Below are 12,679 nucleotides of genomic sequence, written 5' to 3'. Positions count from 1 at the left end.
CATCATAGAGATTACTACTGTTCAACTGATTGCACAATAGGTTACGATAGCTGCGATGTAGAGTTGAACCACAACACTTGTTCTTCATGTGTGGGTTCATGCTGTGGACTCTACTGCGGCCCCTCTCTCCCACACTGACTGGTGTAATCTGGATTTACCCGCCCTCCATATGGGAAGGCTGCATTCGCTGCATGGGAGAAATCCACTTAGTAGAGAGAGAGAGAGAGAGAGAGAGAGAGAGAGAGAGAGAATGTGATTCAGATTCCTCTTACATTCGGCTGATCCATTCACTGTCTGCTCCGTCATCTCGCTGCCTGCCTGCGTCACATACTAGCCCACTGTGACCAATGGTTGCTTTACAGGGCAGCAGGGCACAACACAGCTGCCCTGTCCCACCTGTTCCTGGTGCACAACACTTAGCATTTGTCTGTGTTTCAGTGGCAAAATGTAACTAAGTACTGTACATGTACTCAAGTATTGCTGTACTAAAGTACACATTTGACCTACTTGTACTTTACTTGAGTCTCTTCTTCACATGCCACTTTCTACTTCTTCTCCGCTACATTTCAGAGAGAAATATTGTTCTTTTTACTCCACTACATTCATGTGACAGCATGAGTTACTTTACAAATCAAGATTTTTGCAAACAAAACACATGAGGATTTATCTGCATCAAGTATTTTTACTTTTTATACTTTAAGTACACTTTCCTGATGATACATATTTTGATTTTCAATGCAGAACTTTTTCTTGTAACAGAGTATTTGTTACAGTAAGAGGGTGTGTGTTTGTGAGTGAGAGAGAGAGAGAGAGAGAGAGAGAGTGTGAGTGAGTGAGTGAGAGAGAGAAAGAGAGAGAGAGAGAGAGTGAGAGAGAGAGAAAAGGAACAATTTACCATCTGTCAAAGAGGCTTTGGATGAGGTCAGCTTTACCTTCACCCTGCCCTGAGGATTATGTCATCACGTCTCTATTTCAGCTACGTCTAAGAAAACTTAGTGCTCCATTCATTCTTTCATTCTTTTTGTCACAAACATAAGTTACTTTGCATTATCAAATCAAACCCCATTAAATAAACGGCCTCCTTATTCTTTACCGACCCCTGAAATTCCTTAAATACCGTACATATCCAAATTTCTCATATTTCTTTTATTCATATTTCTACTCTGATATTGATATACTTCTTGCAACTGTAACACAGAATTTCACTTCGAGGATCAATAGAGTATTTCTGATTCTGAGTCTGAAACTAAGCCTTAACTTCAACCTTTGGACACACAGACAAATGATGATGTCATTCCTCAAACCCACACTGTGTTTTGGTGAAAGTGCTTTCAACGTGTTTGAAGCATCATCTTGGTGTGAGCTACGGAGTTACCTTAAACTAGATTATTTTATTAGCCTGGGAGATTATAAAACAGGATTAAGGGCTTTTCAATGCACAGGTCCTGTTACTGAATGCTGATTATTCATTGTTTGATGTAATTTGCGGTTTTGTTTTAAAGCGGGAGGGCGAGTGAGAGAGACTAGAGTCATACTGAGAGAAACAAAGTGCCTACTCTGTGCTTTCTGATTCATGGAGAAGGAGAACCAGGAAGTGAGTCAAGGGGAAATGCAACGCCACGGCCGAGCAACGAGCGTCGCTGCGACATGTAGCCACATTCATCGAGAGGTGGATGTACCTGTACGTAGCCACGGTGACACGCAGAAGCACAAATCATGCTTTAGTCTCTTGTTCTCCCTTGCAACATTTTGAATCTGCACTGCATTGTTTACCTGTTTACATTTACTCCTGCACTGTTTCATCAATGCCCTTGCACTGCTAATATGTGGTATACACGTATATATATTTTTATGTGTACAGTATATCTTATTTATACAGAATGTCTATTTATACTCTGTACATAACCCTCTATACTCCTTATCTGTCCCTGCAGAAATGTAATTTAGAAAACCTGTATTTATCTAACTATACACCGTTGTACATAATTATTCTCTATCACCTACAGAACTGCACAGAATGCGGTACTCAACCTGTCCTTTGGTATTTAATGCTTCTTTTGCACTTCTGGTTGGATGTCAGATGCATGTCATTGGCTCTGTACCTGTACTCTGCTAAAGTACAACACAGTTTCAAAAATCCCCTCCTTCTGTGAGTTAAAACTATCCTTCTCAAATAATGAGAAGTTGTTGGAGTCACTTGTGGCCTCGTTCCCTCCTCCCAATGATCTTGGGCGGCGGGGGGACAAGAGAGTGAAAAAGGAGGGAAAGGACAGCACCAGGCAGCAGCTGTGATGAAGGGGCTCCCCCGTACCCAACACAACAACAGCACTGTTATCCGAGACCCATCTAACGCACCCCCCCCCCTCCACCCTGTTGCCATATATATATATATATATATATATATATATATATATATATATATATATATATATATATATATATATATGCAGTATCTTTACACAGAGACTTCAGCTGAGGGCAGCAGGATTATTTGCTAATTTTCATGTCCAGCAAAGGCAGTTGTACAAGACAAAAGAGAGAAATGTAGAGGAACACAGCTCTGCAAGTTACTTTTCAGCTCAGTGGTGGTGGAAGAGCTTCCGTTATCAAACTATATGTAGGCAGATTCAAGACGTTTGTCCCCTTATGCTCAGTAAAGACAGCTTACACCATGCAAGAAATAGCTTTCTTTGCCACTCTTCCTTACACAACAACAAAAATTAAAGCTGCAAGCAGAGATGAACGGGCCCTCGCCCTCTGTGCACGTAGCACAACATTTGAAATGAATTCCCCCCCATACAGTGCAAAGCGTTAGAATCATGATATATTTTAAATACTGCACCATTTACTTTATCCACTATGTGTCGTTAGGGAAAACACACTATTTATGCGTTATGCTGCTGCAGGCCTACATCATTTTAACCCTCCTGTTGTCCTCAGGGTCATATCTGACCCATTTTCAAAAAGTTTCTAATTTTTGTTTCCTTCAACCAAATTGTAAAAAACTAAAAAATAAATAACGTGGATCGTTCCATATAGTGCTCCTCACTAGTTAAATAACTGATCAGTTCACTATTTTCATTGAATGTGAGTGTTTTATTTAATTTCATAGCGTTTTAAGAAGAAAAAAAAAAGACTAAAAAAAAAGAAAAACTTCCAAAAATGCAGAAAAAATTGACAAAAACATTGTAAAAAGTGAGAAAGAACTTCGGGAAAAGTTAGAAAACGTCAAAAAGTGACAACAAATGTCGAAGAAAGCTTCAAAAACTTAATCAAAACAACAACAAAAATGTCCAAAAACATCAACAAAGAACTTTGGAAAAAGTGACCCGGAAAAACTCAATGTTGGTCTACGGGAAGACACCACAAGGGTTAAACCAAATCTGGGAAATTTCAGGTAAATCTAATGATTTTCGTCTGGGCTTACTTCCTGTTGCCAGTAAAGTGTGAATAATACAATAAAGCTAGAATAAACTGTGAAAAGATGTAAGAAATAGAGAAGAATAAAAGGTGCAAGATATAACGTATAAAGGTCACTGTGCTTCACACAACGAGCTAAATACTGTCTGGACAGTACAACAGCATGTTGAGTCAATTCTATCGTCAATTCTGCAGCATGTGCAAGACATACAAGAGGAATCGAGAATGGGTCTCTCTCCGACTCACCGTGCAATTAACTACAAAAGATAATATAGAAACATATACAACACAATAAATACACTCGAAATATTGCAAAAGTTAGGGAATGTTTTTAAACGAATCCGAATAAGAAAAGGATTTACTAAGTAAGTACCACTTACAAGGAATTTGCCATGGTGGTTGGTGCATACATAAACATAAACAAAGTGTGTATCTGTGTGTGTGTGGGTCTATATATAGACTGGTTTGTGAGGTTTAGCTTCTTTAAATGAGTAGATAACACACTTAGAAACCTCGTTCCTCCATTTAAAATGTTGCCTGCCGCAAAGAAAAACAGATTCCGTGTGGCTCTGAGCACAAGGATGATCCATGCCATGATGACTACATACAGAATCCGACAGTAGCTGCCCCTGAGTCTCTAACTCAGCCTCTTGTGCCACATTCTTTCCACTGTTGTATCTTTATTTGACCCATTTAGAGGACGTCTGCTTTAAATTGTAACTCTCGCCAAAATGCAACCTAGGGTTTTTTTGTGAATGTACCCGAGTCAAACTTTTATTTAAAAGCACAATTAAGGACAGAAGAGACACTTTTAAGACTAACTGTATTCTCGTTTTTCAGTCAAGTTGGCCTTTTGAATGGGAGAGTTAGGGGCACTACTAGGACAGCATCACAATCACTATTTTTAAAACACTAAGAAAGCTTGACACAACCGTATCACCAGGGGCTCTACACGTAACTCCAGCACTGAGAACACTGTTTGTGTAAGGCAAGGCAAGGCAGCTTTACTTGTAGAGCACATTTCAGCAACAGGGCAATTCCAAGTGCTTTACACCAGTTAAAAAACAGTTAAAAAAACAACAACAGATAAAACATGTGAATAAACAGTTAAAAATAAGTGTTGACCAAAAAAAAGAGTTGACCAAAAAAAACATTTTTTAACAACTCACTGTAGCGGTTGTTCCGGTCGCCGTCCATCCAGCAAGTCATGTGTTCCTGACAGTGTCATGGAACTCTTATACCTTCAAGTAAAGTGTTACCCTACCCTATATACTCTGGAGCAGTTAAATCTGTAACAATGCATCATTTTGTTGCTGTCGGGCAGATACCTTTCATCTCCATATTTGGGTATTTTTGAAAATATATTTTTTTTTTATTGGTCACCCTTTATGCCTGTTTGTGGGTTTTACAAATATAGAAACCGTGACGAGGCGATTTCCTCTGACTGAGGTAAATAGCTCAATAAGAAGCGACAATATGTAATCTGATCACATAGTTTGAACATAAGTTCCTACTCTGTAAAGTAGCTAAGTATAGCTGTCAAATGGATATAGCATAAAGTAGAAAATGTCCTTGGTTACATTCCACCCCCGTATGTATTATATTTCAGTCTCTGTGAGTTGAATGGATAAGACGGTGACAGCACAGATAGAAAGCAGAGATGCTTCTTCTCCAGTGAAACTGCCTAGACAGGATTTATACTACACGGTGTGTTTACATCAGGATGGTGTCTAGTGACTTGGAACTGCACCCAACTGGCGTAAAACGCTCCAACCGTGGTGCTTGCACAAGGATTTACGAAGACTTGTCTTTTCAACACATCAGCTGTAACATCATGTTTATAACAAACGTCTTTATAATATTAATTTGTCATGAAGCGGCCCTGAAAGGCCTTTCGCAGTGTGGAAGGAAAAGTTCTCTCAGGTTACACGACAACGCTCGCGGGTGAAAAGGACAAAATATTTAATCAGATGTGCGGACGGCGACGGCATTTTTGGGGCTTAAAAATGCAAAGAAAAGTGAAACCACCCTCCAGAGTGGAAATCTTAAAAACGCTCCACTGTCCGGTCTAAAGGGTGAAAACGCAAAAAGTCTGCTCCGATCAGCTCACGGTGGCTCTCGTCGCGTATACGTTGACGTCATAGGAAAATAACAACAAACATGTCGGATTATTTCCACACGTTGGACCTTCAAGTTGCCCTAGCAGCTCTGATAAACATGTCTAAATCGTTTGACTGGCAGGACTCCCAGTCCACGCCCTGTTGTGCCTTTGTAATCTTTTTTTTTTTTTAAGATTATTTTTTGGGCATTTTTAGGTCTTTATTGACAGGACAGCTGAAGAAATGAAAGGGGAGAGAGAGAGAGAGAGAGAGAGGGAATGACATGCAGCAAATGGCTGCAGGTCGGGGTCAAACCCGGGCCCGCTGTGTCAGGGAGTACACCTCTTTACATGGGCGCACGCTCTACCAACTGAGCCCTGCGGGCGCCCTGGCTTTGTTATCTAAGGTTGTTTGGAGGAATAACTCCACCTCCTCATCTGTCCAGACAAAACTCTCAGCTTTTGCTATTCGCTTCACCATGTTTTGGTTTTGCGCTACTTGGTAGAAAAGGAGAAGGAAGGCTCCATGCTGGCGCGTGGACTTGGTGTTGCTTCACACCTCCACCTACCCGCATGTTGTGCACACTACATGGAATTTCACACACTTTTGCGTCACCATCCACCCATCCATATCCACTTATCCGGTATCGGCTCGCGGGGGCAGCAGCTCCAGCAGGGGACCCCAAACTTCCCTTTCCCGAGCCACATCAACCAGCTCCGACTGGGGGATCCCGAGGCCTTTCCAGCCCAGGTTGGAGATATAATCTCTCCACCTAGTCCTGGGTCCTCCTCCCAGCTGGATGTGGAACACCTCCCTAGGGAGGCGCCCAGGTGCGTCACCATACATACGCAAAACTCTCGTCTGAGCACAGAATAAAAAGTGTGAATGGTGTGTTTTCTCTTCAGATCGTTTCCTATCCTTAGTGGCTGGTTTGGATGAATTCTCTCTGACTAGGATGAGTTTCTAGCCAGGGTTTTGTACAATCTAACAGGAAACAAAAGAATAAACAAAAGCTGATGAGACAGTGAGTAGATTTGCTTTGACCCTATACCTGTCTGCTCAAACTACTGAATAATAAAGGACCTTTGATTATTTAAGGTGTGAATTTGTGTTGGAGCCGACCTGGGCTCTAAATAAAAAGATTTCCCTCACAGTGACCAAAGTAAAATGTTTTCACACGAGGCTAGTGTTGAGCAAGTCAGATTATAGGAACTAAATCAGTGAACAGGAAGAATGTTTGGATAAAATGAGACTAAAACTGTTAGGTAATTCATTTTATTCTACAATAGCCAATATACGGTTATTTCTGTATCACATTTTACATCAGTGCCATGTGGAAATTTGTCAATAATTTCAATTTTCAGTCCATTCCAGCTTACATACACATGTGATAGACAGGTCCCATGCTCTGTGTTTTCCCTGAAGCTCTATAGACAACATGGGATAGAAACCTTGTGGTTGTCTGTACAACCAGCGGGACTGGTGGCTCTTATCACGGTTTCCACTTTTACTACAGAGGAGCATTCTGCTGCAACCTGCAGATGCTTTATTAAAGCTGTTGGAACAATACAGGTTCATTTAATATGGCACTTTAACAGAACAGACAATAATATGATCTGCTGGTTTGGCAATTTGAGTATAATCAACAACAACAGACTGGGAAAACCTGTAAATGTTGGAAAATAATTGGCACTGATCTCAACAGCATGCTCTGTGTATGAGGCCAGAGCCACACAGAGGGCAATGGCCGTTTTGGTGAACATCACTCACCCACTACACTCTGAATTTTGCCTCCTACCATCAGGAAGGAGGTATACCTCCCTAAAACGTGCCAGGTCTAACAGATACCTGAGATCATTTGCACCATCAGCTGTTGGGTTTCTCAACAAACTACAGGTCGTCTGCCATCCATGCCCATGTCACGGCACATTTTTTTAAGTATAGTGTACATGTGTATTTATGTTCTTATCTATTCATTGTCTCAGGTTTTAATGTGTTTTTGAGTGAATGTGTATGTGTTGGCTACCTGTTGTGAACCAAATTGCCCCTCGGGGACATTAAAGACATTTCAATTCATTTCAATTCAGAGTCACTAAGTGATTCACAAGAGTAAAACTGTTAAAATTAAGACGGAAAAACTGTAAAAAAAAAAAATAACAAGCAATAAAAAAAGAGTACAATAAAATAGTTGTAAAAATAAAAAGAGTAAATTAAAACTTCAAAATGAACAAAAATACAAAGATGAGACAAAGGCCAGTTCAAATAGGTGAGTCTTCAGCTGCTTTCTAAAAGCAGAGACCACAGAATGTCGGACAATAGAGGGGGCGTCCCACAGGGTCGGAGCCACCATTCAAAAAGCATGCTCACCTTTTGTTTTAAGTGGCAACAAGAGACACAGGTACCTCATTCATGAGTTACCCCTTTGGTTAAGTAGGCCAATGGGGTGACATAAAGCCCCAATATCATTACCATAAGAATCTTAGCAAGCATCCGCATGTGACTTGGCCTAATTGTTTACACCTCTGTGCTCACGGGGAGCGGGCAGATAGCTTTTATTTGGACATGATGTGTGACTCTATACGGTGCCAAACGGGGGATGGGCTGCTTGTCTCTGCTGTAAATTTGCAAACCCACCAAGGGCGTAGCTTTGGGTCCAACATTGGGGGGGTTGAGCTTGTGAATTTAAAAGAGAAGACTGTCAATAAAACGTTTAAAAAGTGACAAAACATAGGAAAAAAGATTGGGAAAAAAAACCTTGACAAAGTAACAAAAGGCGACAAAAATGTAAAAAAAAATATTTGAATAAGGCGACAAAAACTCTTTAAAAAAAATAAAGCAACAGGAACCTTTAAAAAAAAGCTGAAAAATGCCAGAAGTGCAAAATTAAAAAAGGAAACAAAAACCCATTTGGGGGGGTTGTAACCCCAAATTAATTATGCCCATACATCCCACTATTTGTACGCTGTTTATAAAAGAGATCTTGTCTGTGTATAACCATTACAGTGTTAATGTCTGACTGCTTCTCTGAACCTTCCAAGGTAAATTACCTATTCCTGTTATATAATTAGATTAGATTAGATTAGATTAGATTATACTTTATTCATCCCACAATGGGGAAATTTTGTTGTTACAGCAGCAACATTTTTTCAATAACAGCAAAAAAACAAAAACACACAAGCAAGTAAGCACAAAAGAAATACAGGCAAACAAAAGACAATGATTATATGGTAGACTGAGTAAGTAAAACGGCGTCAAATAAAGGTGCGGTTAACATGATACAAGAAACAATATTGCAGAGTAAGTGACGTTAAAATTAAATTGAATGTGTAATTAGAGTAATGAAGCAAGAGTCGGTAGCATAATTTTAAATTATATTAACCTGTGACCATAAACATTGAAAAGTAAGTACTTGTAATAAAATAATATAAATACCGGTGTATCAGTCTGCTGCTGAAGGATGAAATGAAACAATCCTTAAAACGGTGTGCCATCACAATCCTCGCAGCAGTATCATTTCTATCTCAATACATGAAAAGTATACGGTTTTCAGTAGTGTATGGCTGTGTAAAAACCTTGTAACATATATATATATATATATATATATATATATATATATATATACAGTCTAAGGGGAAATCCAAAGATCTATATCATTCCAAATAGTCCAAGCTGTTCTAAAGCATCCTCATTACCCTGATTCACTGGGAACAGCTGTTTCAATCAGCTCAACAGGTGAAAACAGAAGCTCTCTGCTGTTGGTTTGTCGACGGTCATGGCCAAGACAAAGGAGTTCACTGAGGACTTGCGGCTGTCCACAAGTCAGGAAAGGGCTATAAGACCATATCTAAATGTTTGAAGTTCCAGTGGCTACAGTGCAAAGTATAAGTAAAAAATACAAGACGTTCTTCACTGGGAAAAATCTCAGAGGACTTGGTCAGACGCCAAAAGTGACACCTGTGCTGGCCAGGAGAATAGTGAGAGAGATAAAAAAAAAAAAGAATCCAAGGATCAGCACCAAGGCCATCCTGATGAATCTGGAATCCTGTGGCAGACAGTCCAACGGACACTGCACACCACTGGCTTCAATGGACGCAGACCAAGGAGGCACCATTTCTCCAGTAAGGCACTTGATCAGAGAGGCTCCGAAATCAGGGTAGCAGCTCTATGCCATGGTTCCGCTACGTTCTGTGATGCCATGTTCAACTGCACACTGTGGTGCCCTGACGTCCTGCTACGTCCTGCTAGTCCTGCTACGTCCTGCTTTGTGTGTATGCTGCACAGCGTCCTGCTATGCCATGAACTACACAAAGAAATGCTACAAACTACTAATTTTTTCTATTTTGTTATTGCCACTCTTCATTCTAACCCCAACGGCCCGTCAGACACCGCCTACCAAGAGCCTGGTCTGACCGAGGTTTCTGCCTAAAGGAAGTTTTTCCTCGCCACTGTCGCTTGCTTGCTCTGAGGGAGAAACTAGAACTGTTGGGTCCTTGTAAATTCCGGAGGTGGTCTATCTGTAAAGTGCTTGAGAAATGGTATGAATTGATACTATAAATAAAATTGAATTGAATTGAATTGAAAATCCCGCTTGGCCTTTACAAATGCTCATCTGGACAAAGAAGAAGACTCCTGGTTTTTTGTTTTATGGTCAGATGAAACAAAAATGTAATTGTTTGGCCACAATGATATAGCCTTCATTTGGAGTAAAGAAGGAGAAGCCTTCAAGAACACCATCCCCACTGTCAAACATGGTGGTGGGAACCTAATGTTTTTTAGGGTTGTTTATTAGCCGGTGGACCAGGGAACCTTATCACAGTAAACGGTACCATGAAAAAGGAGAAATACATCAAAGTTCTCAACAACATCCGGCAGTCTGCAGAGAAACTTGGCCTCGGGGACCAGTGGTCATTTCAGCACGACAGCAACCCAAAACACACAGCAAAAGTGGTGAAGAAATGATTAGCAGACAAAAACATGAACGTTTTACAGTGGCCCAGCCAGAGTCCTGACATAAATCCCATTGGGAATCTGTGGAGGGAGCTAAAGCTCAGGGCGATGGCAAGGAAACCCTCCAACCTCAAAGAGTGGGAGCTCATCGCTAAAGATGAGTGGGCAAAAGTACCAGTGGAGACATGCCTAAAGCTGGTCAGCAATTGTAACAAGCGTTTGAATGCTGTGATAGCGAATAAAAGCTTTTATATTGATTAATTGAGATGGGTATGAATAATTTTAGACATGAAACAATTTTTTTTCTTCTCCAAAATGATGCCTCTTGTACATTTTACTATCGTCTGGGAGATACCTGTGTCATTTCTAATCAAGAAAAAAACTTGCTGGCTTAAGTCAGAATTTGCCAGGGGTATGGATCATTTTGGGCTTGACATACACACATGAGGTAGGTGGATAGGACAGTACATATACAGTATGCATAGATTTGAATTGACAGTGAGGATGATTAAAAAAGTGTGTGTATTTAAACTATGAAATATTTCCAATCTGGAACTTTTGAAATCCCTTCCCAATGTTTTGTGAAACCTTGTGTCTGATGACTCCTTTGTGGCCAACAGGAAAACCCCAGTAGTAGCCAAGTTTTTAACACCTGGAATTTGACCTTTGATATATTGAAGCATTTGTTAGCGGTAAAATGTCAGACAGGTGTGAAATTGAAAGGATACCCCAAACAAAATTACATTTGGTGTGTTCACAAATTGCTGGTGAATGCGTCCCTGCAGGAAATGCCAGTTTACAGTGAGTAAGGTCTGTAGGTTTGACGTCAGACAGAAGAGCTTGATGTAACCGTAGCAGCAGAGTTGCTCAACATACTTCAGAAAGGTACTTTATTAAACCCTCTTGGGGGAATTCAATGGAAAAAGTAGGCATGAGTAAAGTATCACTGAATAAAATTACTTGAAAACAAATGGCCTACAACCAATCACATGACATTGTTGACCACCTGGAGGTGACCAAGCTAAATGAAAAAAGTGTAAAAATCTGTTATTTTGTTTAAAAAGATACAATGGCCTGCTTACCTTAGCTATAGAAAGGATTGTTTTTGGCAAACTGAGGATAAAAATGTCTTAGTGCACAATCACTTCCTTACATAAACTAAAAAATCCATATCCATTGAAAGAAACAGCCATGTTAAAGAAATATGTCATGCAGTCATGAATTAACCGCTCCTTCTTGTTTTATTGTATTAGTCTGTCCTGTATTATTTTGTAGGCTATTTTCTTGAGTTATCAGTTTTGAGTTTTTTTTAATTTATGTAGCCTACTTATTGTAAAGGCCCATTGAGGGCCAGGCACTGCAATAAGCTTATGGCTTAAATGCCGTGGTTTGTGAAATTGGCTTATGCTTCATACTTGTCGCTACACAAATAAAGCCTGGAAACTTCTCTAGTCAAACAATACCTGCATTTTTACCTTATTGCACCCTGATCTAAAAAAAGACTATTTGTATAGTTTAGCTCGCAGCCAATCCCAATACCCATACAGTGTGTGGTGTGGTGAAGTCGAGCGCATTTGAATACTTTCAAATATGTATTTGTGTATAAATCATTTGGATGGAGTGGAGTGGAGGTGGCATTTTATGCGACTCAATACTTCCATTCACATGATGGGTATTGAATGAAGTAGAAGAAAAGGTACCAAATGAAGTGCTCTATTGGTAACAGTATCACTTTAAAGGTACTGGTATAATACCCAGATAAGCATCTTCGAAAACAGTAATGGTGGACTGAATTCTGCTGTAACCTGTAGTTGTTTTAAAGATCCCCTCCTCTCAAAATGGGTTTTCCTGATGTCTATGTTGCCTGAAATGTCTAACGTTGACTTTACTGACTCGTATCTGTGCAAAGGTTGTTACTAGAGAGGTGATTTCTTCTCCAGAAGGGGGAGATGTCTGTGCACTTCCCTGAAATCTGAACTTTAAATGTACACCTGACAAGCTAGGTTTCCCAGACTTCCCGAGGCTTTTTTTTCCCAGCGGCACCGTGGCTCTGTCTGGTGCGAAGCGCCGTCCAAGACGATTGTGATTGGTTTAAAGAAATGCTAATAAACCGGAGCATTTTTTTTTTTTTTACTTTTTATGTAGAAAACCTGTGTTAAACAAAAAATCAACCACAGCAGAGCATTTTGTACATACTTTTGCACGCTCCGGGG

Source organism: Etheostoma spectabile, chromosome 13 (assembly GCF_008692095.1).
Source record: "Etheostoma spectabile isolate EspeVRDwgs_2016 chromosome 13, UIUC_Espe_1.0, whole genome shotgun sequence".
Lineage (NCBI taxonomy): Eukaryota > Metazoa > Chordata > Actinopteri > Perciformes > Percidae > Etheostoma > Etheostoma spectabile.
Note: the sequence above shows the minus strand (reverse complement) of the source record.